This window comes from Mobula hypostoma, chromosome 2 (genome assembly GCF_963921235.1).
Source record: "Mobula hypostoma chromosome 2, sMobHyp1.1, whole genome shotgun sequence".
In the NCBI taxonomy this organism is placed as follows: Eukaryota; Metazoa; Chordata; class Chondrichthyes; order Myliobatiformes; family Myliobatidae; genus Mobula; species Mobula hypostoma.
In genome coordinates, this window is record NC_086098.1 from 123,760,851 (window position 1) to 123,771,591 (window position 10,741).

A 10,741-nucleotide genomic window follows, 5' to 3' on the forward strand; every position below is an offset into this window, starting at 1 on the left:
GGGTGAGGGGAACCCTATCCCCGGTGGGTGGGAGGTGAGGGGAATCCTATCCCTGGTGGGTGGTAGGTGAGGGGAAACCCATCCCCGGTGGGTGGTAGGTGAGGGGAATCCTATCCCTGGTGGGTGGTAGGTGAGGGGAACACTATCCCCGGTGGGTGGTAGGTGAGGGGAAACCTATCCCCGGTGGGTGGTGGGTGAGGACAAGGGGAAACATATCCCCGGTGGGTGGTAGGTGAGGGAACCCTATCCCCGGTGGGTGGTAGGTGAGGGAAATCCTATCCCCAGTGGGTGAGGACAAGGGGAACCCTATCCTGGTGGGTGGGAGGTGAGGGGAATCCTATCCCCAGTGCGTGAGGACAAGAGGAACCCTATCCTCGGTGGGTGAGGAGAAGGGGAACTCTATCCCTGGTGGGTGGAAGGTGAGGGGACCCTATCCCCAGTGGGTGGTAGGTGAGTGGAATCCTATCTCCAGTGGGTGGTTGGTGAGGACAAGGGGAGACCTCTCCCCGGTGGGTGGTAGGTGAGTGGAATCCTATCCCCAGTGGGTGGTGGGCGAGGGGAACCCTATAACCGGTGGCTGGTAGGTCAGGTGAACCCTATCCCCGGTGGGTGGTAGGTGAGGGGAATCCTATCCCCGGTGGGTGGTGGGTGAGGACAAGGGGAGCCCTATCCCCGGTGGGTGGTAGGTGAGGGAACCCTATCCCCGGTGGGTGGTGGGTGGTAGGTGAGAGGAACCCTATCCCCGGTGGGTGGTAGGTCAGGGGAACCCTATCCCCGGTGGGTGGTAGGTGAGGGAAATCCTATCCCCAGTGGGTGAGGACAAGGGGAACCCTATCCTGGAGGGTGGGAGGTGAGGGGAATCCTATTACCAGTACGTGAGGACAAGAGGAACCCTATCCCCGGTGGGTGAGGAGAAGGGGAACCCTGTTCCTGGTGGGTGGTAGGTGAGGGCAAGGGGATCCCTATCCCCGGTGGGTGAGAACAAGGGGTTCCTATCCCTAGTGGGTGGTAGGTGAGTGGAATCCTATCCCGAGTGGGTGGTTGGTGAGGACAAGGGGAGCCCTTTCCCCCGTGGGTGGTAGGTGAGTGGAATCCTATCCCTGGTGGGTGGTGGGTGAGGACAAGGGGAACCTTCTCCCCGGTGGGTGAGGAGAAGGGGAACCCTTTCCCTGGTGGGTGGTAGGTGAGGACAAGCGTAAACCTATCCCCGGTGGGTGGTAGGTGAGGGGAACCCTATCTCTGGTGGGTGGTAGGTGAGGACAAGGGGAACCCTATCCCTGACGGGTGGTAGGTGAGGGGAAGCCTATCCCTGGTGGGTGGTAGGTGAGGACAAGGGAAACCCAATCCCCGGTGGGTGGGAAGTGAGGGGAACCGTTTCCCCAGTGGGTGGTAGGTGAGGGCAAGGGCAACCCTATCCCCGGTGGGTGAAGACAAGGGGAACCCTATCCCCAGTGGGTGGAAGGTGAGGGGAACCCTATCCAGAGTGGGTGGGAGGTGAGGGGAACACTATCCCCAGTGGGTGGTATGTGAGGGAAACCCTATCTGCAGTGGGTGAGGACAAGGGGAACCCTATCCCCGGTGGGTGAAGACAAGGGGAACCCTATCCCCAGTGGGTGGTGGGTGAGGGGAACCCTATCCCCGGTGGGTGGGAGGTGAGGGGAATCCTAACCCTGGTAGGTGGTAGGTGAGGGGAACCCTATCCCCGGTGGGTGGTAGGTGAGGGGAACCCTGTCCCCGGTGCATGGCAGGTCAGGGGAACCCTATCCCCGGTGGGTGGTAGGTGAGGGAAATCCTATCCCCAGTGGGTGAGGACAAGGGGAACCCTATCCTGGTGGGTGGGAGGTGAGGGGAACCCTATCCCCGGTGGGTGAGGATAAGGGGAACCCTATCCCTGGTGGGTGGGAGGTGAGGGGAATCCTATCCCTGGTGGGTGGTAGGTGAGGGGAAACCCATCCCCGGTGGGTGGTAGGTGAGGGGAATCCTATCCCCGGTGGGTGGTGGGTGAGGACAAGGGGAACACTATCCCCGGTGGGTGGTAGGTGAGGGAACCCTATCCCTGGTGGGTGGTAGGTGAGGACAAGGGGAACCCTATCCCTGGTGGGTGGTAGATGAGGGGAACCCTATCCCTGGTGGGTGGTAGATGAGGGGAACCCTATCCCTGGTGGGTGAGGAGAAGGGGAACCCTATCCCTGGTCGGTGGTAGGTGAGGGGAGCCCTCTTCCCGGTGGGTGGTAGCTGAGTGGAATTCTATCCCCGGTGGGTCGTGGGTGAGGACAAGGGGAACCCTCTCCCCGGTGGGTGAGGAGAAGGGGATCCCTATCCCTGGTGGGTGGTAGGTGAGGGGAACCCTAACCCCGGTGGGTGGTAGGTGAGGGGAGCCCTCTCCCCGGTGGGTGGTAGGTGAGTGGAATCCTATCCCTGGTGTGTGGTAGGTGAGTGGAATCCTATCCCCGGTGGGTGGTGGGTGAGGACAAGGGGAACCCTCTCCCCGGTGGGTGACGAGAAGGGGAACCCTATCTCTGGTGGGTGGTAGGTGAGGACAAGGGGAACCCTATCCCTGGTGGGTGGTAGATGAGGGGAACCCTATCCCTGGTGGGTGGAAGGTGAGGACAAGGGGAACCCTATCCCTGGTGGGTGGTAGGTGAGGGCAAGGGGAACCCTATCCCCAGTGGGTGAGGACAAGGGGTCCCTATCCCTAGTGGGTGGGAGGTGAGTGGAATCGTATCCCGAGTGGGTGGTTGGTGAGGACAAGGGGAGCCCTTTCCCCGGTGGGTGGTAGGTGAGTGGAATCCTATCCCTGGTGGGTGGTAGGTGAGGGGAACCCTATCCCCAGTGGGTGGTACGTGAGTGGAATCCTATCCCCAGTGGGTGGTGGGTGAGGGGAACCCTATAACCGGTGGGTGGTGGGTGAGGGGAACCCTATCCCCGGTGGGTGGGAGGTGAGGGGAATCCTATCCCTGGTGGGTGGTAGGTGAGGGGAAACCCATCCCCGGTGGGTGGTAGGTGAGGGGAATCCTATCCCCGGTGGGTGGTGGGTGAGGACAAGGGGAACCCTATACCTGGTGGGTGGTAGGTGAGGACAAGGGGAACCCTATCCCTGGTGGGTGGTAGGTGAGGGCAAGGGGAACCCTATCCCCTGTGGGTGAGGACAAGGGGTCCCTATCCCTAGTGGGTGGTAGGTGAGTGGAATCGTATCCCGAGTGGGTGGTTGGTGAGGACAAGGCGAGCCCTTTCCCCGGTGAGTGGTAGGTGAGTGGAATCCTATCCCTGGTGGGTGGTAGGTGAGGGGAACCCTATCCCCAGTGGGTGGTAGGTGAGTGGAATCCTATCCCCAGTGGATGGTGGGTGAGGGGAACCCTATAACCGGTGGGTGGTGGGTGAGGGGAACCCTATCCCCGGTGGGTGGGAGGTGAGGGGAATCCTATCCCTGGTGGGTGGTAGGTGAGGGGAAACCCATCCCCGGTGGGTGGTAGGTGAGGGGAATCCTATCCCCGGTGGGTGGTGGGTGAGGACAAGGGGAACACTATCACCGGTGGGTGGTAGGTTAGGGAACCCTATCCCTGGTGGGTGGTAGGTGAGGACAAGGGGAACCCTATCCCTGGTGGGTGGTAGATGAGGGGAACCCTATCCCTGGTGGGTGGTAGATGAGGGGAACCCTATCACTGGTGGGTGAGGAGAAGGGGAACCCTATCCCTGGTCGGTGGTAGTTGAGGGGAGCCCTCTTCCCGGTGGGTGGTAGCTGAGTGGAATTCTATCCCCGGTGGGTCGTGGGTGAGGACAAGGGGAACCCTCTCCCCGGTGGGTGAGGAGAAGGGGATCCCTATCCCTGGTGGGTGGTAGGTGAGGGGTACCCTAACCCCGGTGGGTGGTAGGTGAGGGGAGCCCTCTCCCCGGTGGGTGGTAGGTGAGTGGAATCCTATCCCTGGTGTGTGGTAGGTGAGTGGAATCCTATCCCCGGTGGGTGGTGGGTGAGGACAAGGGGAACCCTCTCCCCGGTGGGTGAGGAGAAGGGGAACCCTATCTCTGGTGGGTGGTAGGTGAGGACAAGGGGAACCCTATCCCCAGTGGGGGGTAGGTGAGTGGAATCCTATCCCCAGTGGGTGGTGGGTGAGGGGAACCCTATAACCGGTGGGTGGTGGGTGAGGGGAACCCTATCCCCGGTGGGTGGGAGGTGAGGGGTATCCTATCCCTGGTGGGTGGTAGGTGAGGGGAAACCCATCCCCGGTGGGTGGTAGGTGAGGGGAATCCTATCCCTGGTTGGTGGTAGGTGAGGGGAACACTATCCCCGGTGGGTGGTAGGTGAGGGGAAACCTATCCCCGGTGGGTGGTGGGTGAGGACAAGGGGAAACATATCCCCGGTGGGTGGTAGGTGAGGGAACCCTATCCCCGGTGGGTGGTAGGTGAGGGAAATCCTATCCCCAGTGGGTGAGGACAAGGGGAACCCTATCCTGGTGGGTGGGAGGTGAGGGGAATCCTATCCCCAGTGCGTGAGGACAAGAGGAACCCTATCCTCGGTGGGTGAGGAGAAGGGGAACTCTATCCCTGGTGGGTGGAAGGTGAGGGGACCCTATCCCCAGTTGGTGGTAGGTGAGTGGAATCCTATCTCCAGTGGGTGGTTGGTGAGGACAAGGGGAGACCTCTCCCCGGTGGGTGGTAGGTGAGTGGAATCCTATCCCCAGTGGGTGGTGGGCGAGGCGAACCCTATAACCGGTGGGTGGTAGGTCAGGTGAACCCTATCCCCGGTGGGTGGTAGGTGAGGGGAATCCTATCCCCGGTGGGTGGTGGGTGAGGACAAGGGGAGCCCTATCCCCGGTGGGTGGTAGGTGAGGGAACCCTATCCCCGGTGGGTGGTGGGTGGTAGGTGAGAGGAACCCTATCCCCGGTGGGTGGTAGGTCAGGGGAACCCTATCCCCGGTGGGTGGTAGGTGTGGGAAATCCTATCCCCAGTGGGTGAGGACAAGGGGAACCCTATCCTGGAGGGTGGGAGGTGAGGGGAATCCTATTACCAGTACGTGAGGACAAGAGGAACCCTATCCCCGGTGGGTGAGGAGAAGGGGAACCCTGTTCCTGGTGGGTGGTAGGTGAGGGCAAGGGGATCCCTATCCCCGGTGGGTGAGAACAAGGGGTCCCTATCCCTAGTGGGTGGTAGGTGAGTGGAATCCTGTCCCGAGTGGGTGGTTGGTGAGGACAAGGGGAGCCCTTTCCCCCGTGGGTGGTAGGTGAGTGGAATCCTATCCCTGGTGGGTGGTGGGTGAGGACAAGGGGAACCTTCTCCCCGGTGGGTGAGGAGAAGGGGAACCCTTTCCCTGGTGGGTGGTAGGTGAGGACAAGCGTAACCCTATCCCCGGTGGGTGGTAGGTGAGGGGAACCCTATCTCTGGTGGGTGGTAGGTGAGGACAAGGGGAACCCTATCCCTGACGGGTGGTAGGTGAGGGGAAGCCTATCCCTGGTGGGTGGTAGGTGAGGACAAGGGAAACCCAATCCCCGGTGGGTGGGAAGTGAGGGGAACCGTTTCCCCAGTGGGTGGTAGGTGAGGGCAAGGGCAACCCTATCCCCGGTGGGTGAAGACAAGGGGAACCCTATCCCCAGTGGGTGGAAGGTGAGGGGAACCCTATCCAGAGTGGGTGGGAGGTGAGGGGAACACTATCCCCAGTGGGTGGTATGTGAGGGAAACCCTATCTGCAGTGGGTGAGGACAAGGGGAACCCTATCCCCGGTGGGTGAAGACAAGGGGAACCCTATCCCCAGTGGGTGGTGGGTGAGGGGAACCCTATCCCCGGTGGGTGGGAGGTGAGGGGAATCCTATCCCTGGTGGGTGGTAGGTGAGGGGAAACCCATCCCCGGTGGGTGGTAGGTGAGGGGAATCCTATCCCCGGTGGGTGGTGGGTGAGGACAAGGGGAACACTATCACCGGTGGGTGGTAGGTGAGGGAACCCTATCCCTGGTGGGTGGTAGGTGAGGACAAGGGGAACCCTATCCCTGGTGGGTGGTAGATGAGGGGAACCCTATCCCTGGTGGGTGGTAGATGAGGGGAACCCTATCCCTGGTGGGTGAGGAGAAGGGGAACCCTATCCCTGGTCGGTGGTAGGTGAGGGGAGCCCTCTTCCCGGTGGGTGGTAGCTGAGTGGAATTCTATCCCCGGTGGGTCGTGGGTGAGGACAAGGGGAACCCTCTCCCCGGTGGGTGAGGAGAAGGGGATCCCTATCCCTGGTGGGTGGTAGGTGAGGGGAACCCTAACCCCGGTGGGTGGTAGGTGAGGGGAGCCCTCTCCCCGGTGGGTGGTAGGTGAGTTGAATCCTATCCCTGGTGTGTGGTAGGTGAGTGGAATCCTATCCCCGGTGGGTGGTGGGTGAGGACAAGGGGAACCCTCTCCCCGGTGGGTGACGAGAAGGGGAACCCTATCTCTGGTGGGTGGTAGGTGAGGACAAGGGGAACCCTATCCCCAGTGGGTGGTAGGTGAGTGGAATCCTATCCCCAGTGGGTGGTGGGTGAGGGGAACCCTATAACCGGTGGGTGGTTGGTGAGGGGAACCCTATCCCCGGTGCATGGCAGGTCAGGGGAACCCTATCCCCGGTGGGTGGTAGGTGAGGGAAATCCTATCCCCAGTGGGTGAGGACAAGGGGAACCCTATCCTGGTGGGTGGGAGGTGAGGGGAACCCTATCCCCGGTGGGTGAGGATAAGGGGAACCCTATCCCTGGTGGGTGGGAGGTGAGGGGAATCCTATCCCTGGTGGGTGGTAGGTGAGGGGAAACCCATCCCCGGTGGGTGGTAGGTGAGGGGAATCCTATCCCCGGTGGGTGGTGGGTGAGGACAAGGGGAACACTATCCCCGGTGGGTGGTAGGTGAGGGAACCCTATCCCTGGTGGGTGGTAGGTGAGGACAAGGGGAACCCTATCCCGGGTGGGTGGTAGATGAGGGGAACCCTATCCCTGGTGGGTGGTAGATGAGGGGAACCCTATCCCTGGTGGGTGAGGAGAAGGGTAACCCTATCCCTGGTCGGTGGTAGGTGAGGGGAGCCCTCTTCCCGGTGGGTGGTAGCTGAGTGGAATTCTATCCCCGGTGGGTCGTGGGTGAGGACAAGGGGAACCCTCTCCCCGGTGGGTGAGGAGAAGGGGATCCCTATCCCTGGTGGGTGGTAGGTGAGGGGAACCCTAACCTCGGTGGGTGGTAGGTGAGGGGAGCCCTCTCCCCGGTGGGTGGTAGGTGAGTGGAATCCTATCCCTGGTGTGTGGTAGGTGAGTGGAATCCTATCCCCGGTGGGTGGTGGGTGAGGACAAGGGGAACCCTCTCCCCGGTGGGTGACGAGAAGGGGAACCCTATCTCTGGTGGGTGGTAGGTGAGGACAAGGGGAACCCTATCCCTGGTGGGTGGTAGATGAGGGGAACCCTATCCCTGGTGGGTGGAAGGTGAGGACAAGGGGAACCCTATCCCTGGTGGGTGGTAGGTGAGGGCAAGGGGAACCCTATCCCCAGTGGGTGAGGACAAGGGGTCCCTATCCCTAGTGGGTGGGAGGTGAGTGGAATCGTATCCCAAGTGGGTGGTTGGTGAGAACAAGGGGAGCCCTTTCCCCGGTGGGTGGTAGGTGAGTGGAATCCTATCCCTGGTGGGTGGTAGGTGAGGGGAACCCTATCCCCAGTGGGTGGTACGTGAGTGGAATCCTATCCTCAGTGGGTGGTGGGTGAGGGGAACCCTATAACCGGTGGGTGGTGGGTGAGGGGAACCCTATCCCCGGTGGGTGGGAGGTGAGGGGAATCCTATCCCTGGTGGGTGGTAGGTGAGGGGAAACCCATCCCCGGTGGGTGGTAGCTGAGGGGAATCCTATCCCCGGTGGGTGGTGGGTGAGGACAAGGGGAACCCTATACCTGGTGGGTGGTAGGTGAGGACAAAGGGAACCCTATCCCTGGTGGGTGGTAGGTGAGGGCAAGGGGAACCCTATCCCCTGTGGGTGAGGACAAGGGGTCCCTATCCCTAGTGGGTGGTAGGTGAGTGGAATCGTATCCCGAGTGGGTGGTTGGTGAGGACAAGGGGAGCCCTTTCCCCGGTGAGTGGTAGGTGAGTGGAATCCTATCCCTGGTGGGTGGTAGGTGAGTGGAACCCTATCCCCAGTGGGTGGTAGGTGAGTGGAATCCTATCCCCAGTGGGTGGTGGGTGAGGGGAACCATATAACCGGTGGGTGGTGGGTGAGGGGAACCCTATCCCCGGTGGGTGGGAGGTGAGGGGAATCCTATCCCTGGTGGGTGGTAGGTGAGGGGAAACCCATCCCCGGTGGGTGGTAGGTGAGGGGAATCCTATCCCCGGTGGGTGGTGGGTGAGGACAAGGGGAACACTATCACCGGTGGGTGGTAGGTGAGGGAACCCTATCCCTGGTGGGTGGTAGGTGAGGACAAGGGGAACCCTATCCCTGGTGGGTGGTAGATGAGGGGAACCCTATCCCTGGTGGGTGGTAGATGAGGGGAACCCTATCCCTGGTGGGTGAGGAGAAGGGGAACCCTATCCCTGGTCGGTGGTAGGTGAGGGGAGCCCTCTTCCCGGTGGTTCGTAGCTGAGTGGAATTCTATCCCCGGTGGGTGGTGGGTGAGGACAAGGGGAACCCTCTCCCCGGTGGGTGAGGAGAAGGGGAACCCTATCCCTGGTGGGTGGTAGGTGAGGACAAGGGGAACCCTATCCCTGGTGGGTGGTAGGTGAGGGGAACCCTATCCCCGGTGGGTGGTAGGTGAGGACAAGGGGAACCCTATCCCTGGTGGGTGGTAGGTGAGGGGAAACCCATCCCCGGTGGGTGGTAGGTGAGGGGAATCCTATCCCTGGTGGGTGGTAGGTGAGGACAAGGGGAACCCTATCGCCAGTGGGTGGTAGGTGAGGGGAAACCTATCCCCGGTGGGTGGTGGGTGAGGACAAGGGGAACCCTATCCCCGGTGGGTGGTAGGTGAGGGAAATCCTATCCCCAGTGGGTGAGGACAAGGGGAACCCTATCCTGGTGGGTGGGAGGTGAGGGGAATCCTATCCCCAGTGCGTGAGGACAAGAGGAACCCTATCCCCGGTGGGTGGGAGGAGAAGGGGAACCCTATCCCTGGTGGGTGGTAGGTGAGGGGAACCCTATCCCCAGTGGGTGGTAGGTGAGTGGAATCCTATCCCCAGTGGGTGGTTGGTGAGGACAAGGGGAGCCCTCTCCCCGGTGGGTGGTAGGTGAGTGGAATCCTATCCCCAGTGGGTGGTGGGTGAGGGAAACCCTATAACCGGTGGGTGGTAGGTCAGGGGAACCCTATCCCCGGTGGGTGGTAGGTGAGGGGAATCCTATCCCCGGTGGGTGGTGGGTGAGGACAAGGGGAGCCCTATCCCCGGTGGGTGGTAGGTGAGGGGAACCCTATCCCCGGTGGGTGGTGGGTGGTAGGTGAGAGGAACCCTATCCCCGGTGGGTGGTAGGTCAGGGGAACCCTATCCCCGGTGGGTGGTAGGTGAGGGAAATCCTATCCCCAGTGGGTGAGGACAAGGGGAACCCTATCCCTGGTGGGTGGTAGGTGAGGGGAATCCTATTACCAGTACGTGAGGACAAGAGGAACCCTATCCCCGGTGGGTGAGGAGAAGGGGAACCCTATCCCTGGTGGGTGGTAGGTGAGGGCAAGGGGAACCCTATCCCCGGTGGGTGAGGACAAGGGGTCCCTATCCCTAGTGGGTGGTAGGTGAGTGGAATCCTATCCCGAGTGGGTGGTTGGTGAGGACAAGGGGAGCCCTTTCCCCCGTGGGTGGTAGGTGAGTGGAATCCAATCCCTGGTGGGTGGTGGTTGAGGACAAGAGGAACCTTCTCCCCGGTGGGTGAGGAGAAGGGGAACCCTTTCCCTGGTGGGTGGTAGGTGAGGACAAGCGTAACCCTATCCCCGGTGGGTGGTAGGTGAGGGGAACCCTATCTCTGGTGGGTGGTAGGTGAGGACAAGGGGAACCCTATCCCTGACGGGTGGTAGGTGAGGGGAAGCCTATCCCTGGTGGGTGGTAGGTGAGGACAAGGGAAACCCAATCCCCGGTGGGTGGTAAGTGAGGGGAACCGTTTCCCCAGTGGGTGGTAGGTGAGGGCAAGGGCAACCCTATCCCCGGTGGGTGAAGACAAGGGGAACCCTATCCCCAGTGGGTGGTAGGTGAGGGGAACCCTATCCAGAGTGGGTGGGAGGTGAGGGGAACACTATCCCCAGTGGGTGGTAGGTGAGGGAAACCCTATCTGCAGTGGGTGAGGACAAGGGGAACCCTATCCCCGGTGGGTGAAGACAAGGGGAACCCTATCCCCAGTGGGTGGTGGGTGAGGGGAACCCTATCCCCGGTGGGTGGGAGGTGAGGGGAATCCTAACCCTGGTAGGTGGTAGGTGAGGGGAACCCTATCCCCGGTGGGTGGTAGGTGAGGGGAACCCTGTCCCCGGTGCATGGCAGGTCAGGGGAACCCTATCCCCGGTGGGTGGTAGGTGAGGGAAATCCTATCCCCAGTGGGTGAGGACAAGGGGAACCCTATCCTGGTGGGTGGGAGGTGAGGGGAACCCTATCCCCGGTGGGTGAGGATAAGGGGAACCCTATCCCTGGTGGGTGGTAGGTGAGGGGAATCCTATCCCCGGTGGGTGGTGGGTGAGGACAAGGGGAACCCTATCCCCGGTGGGTGGTAGGTGAGGGAACCCTATCCCTGGTGGGTGGTAGGTGAGGACAAGGGGAACCCTATCCCTGGTGGGTGGTAGGTGAGGGGAACCCTATCCCTGGTGGGTGGTAG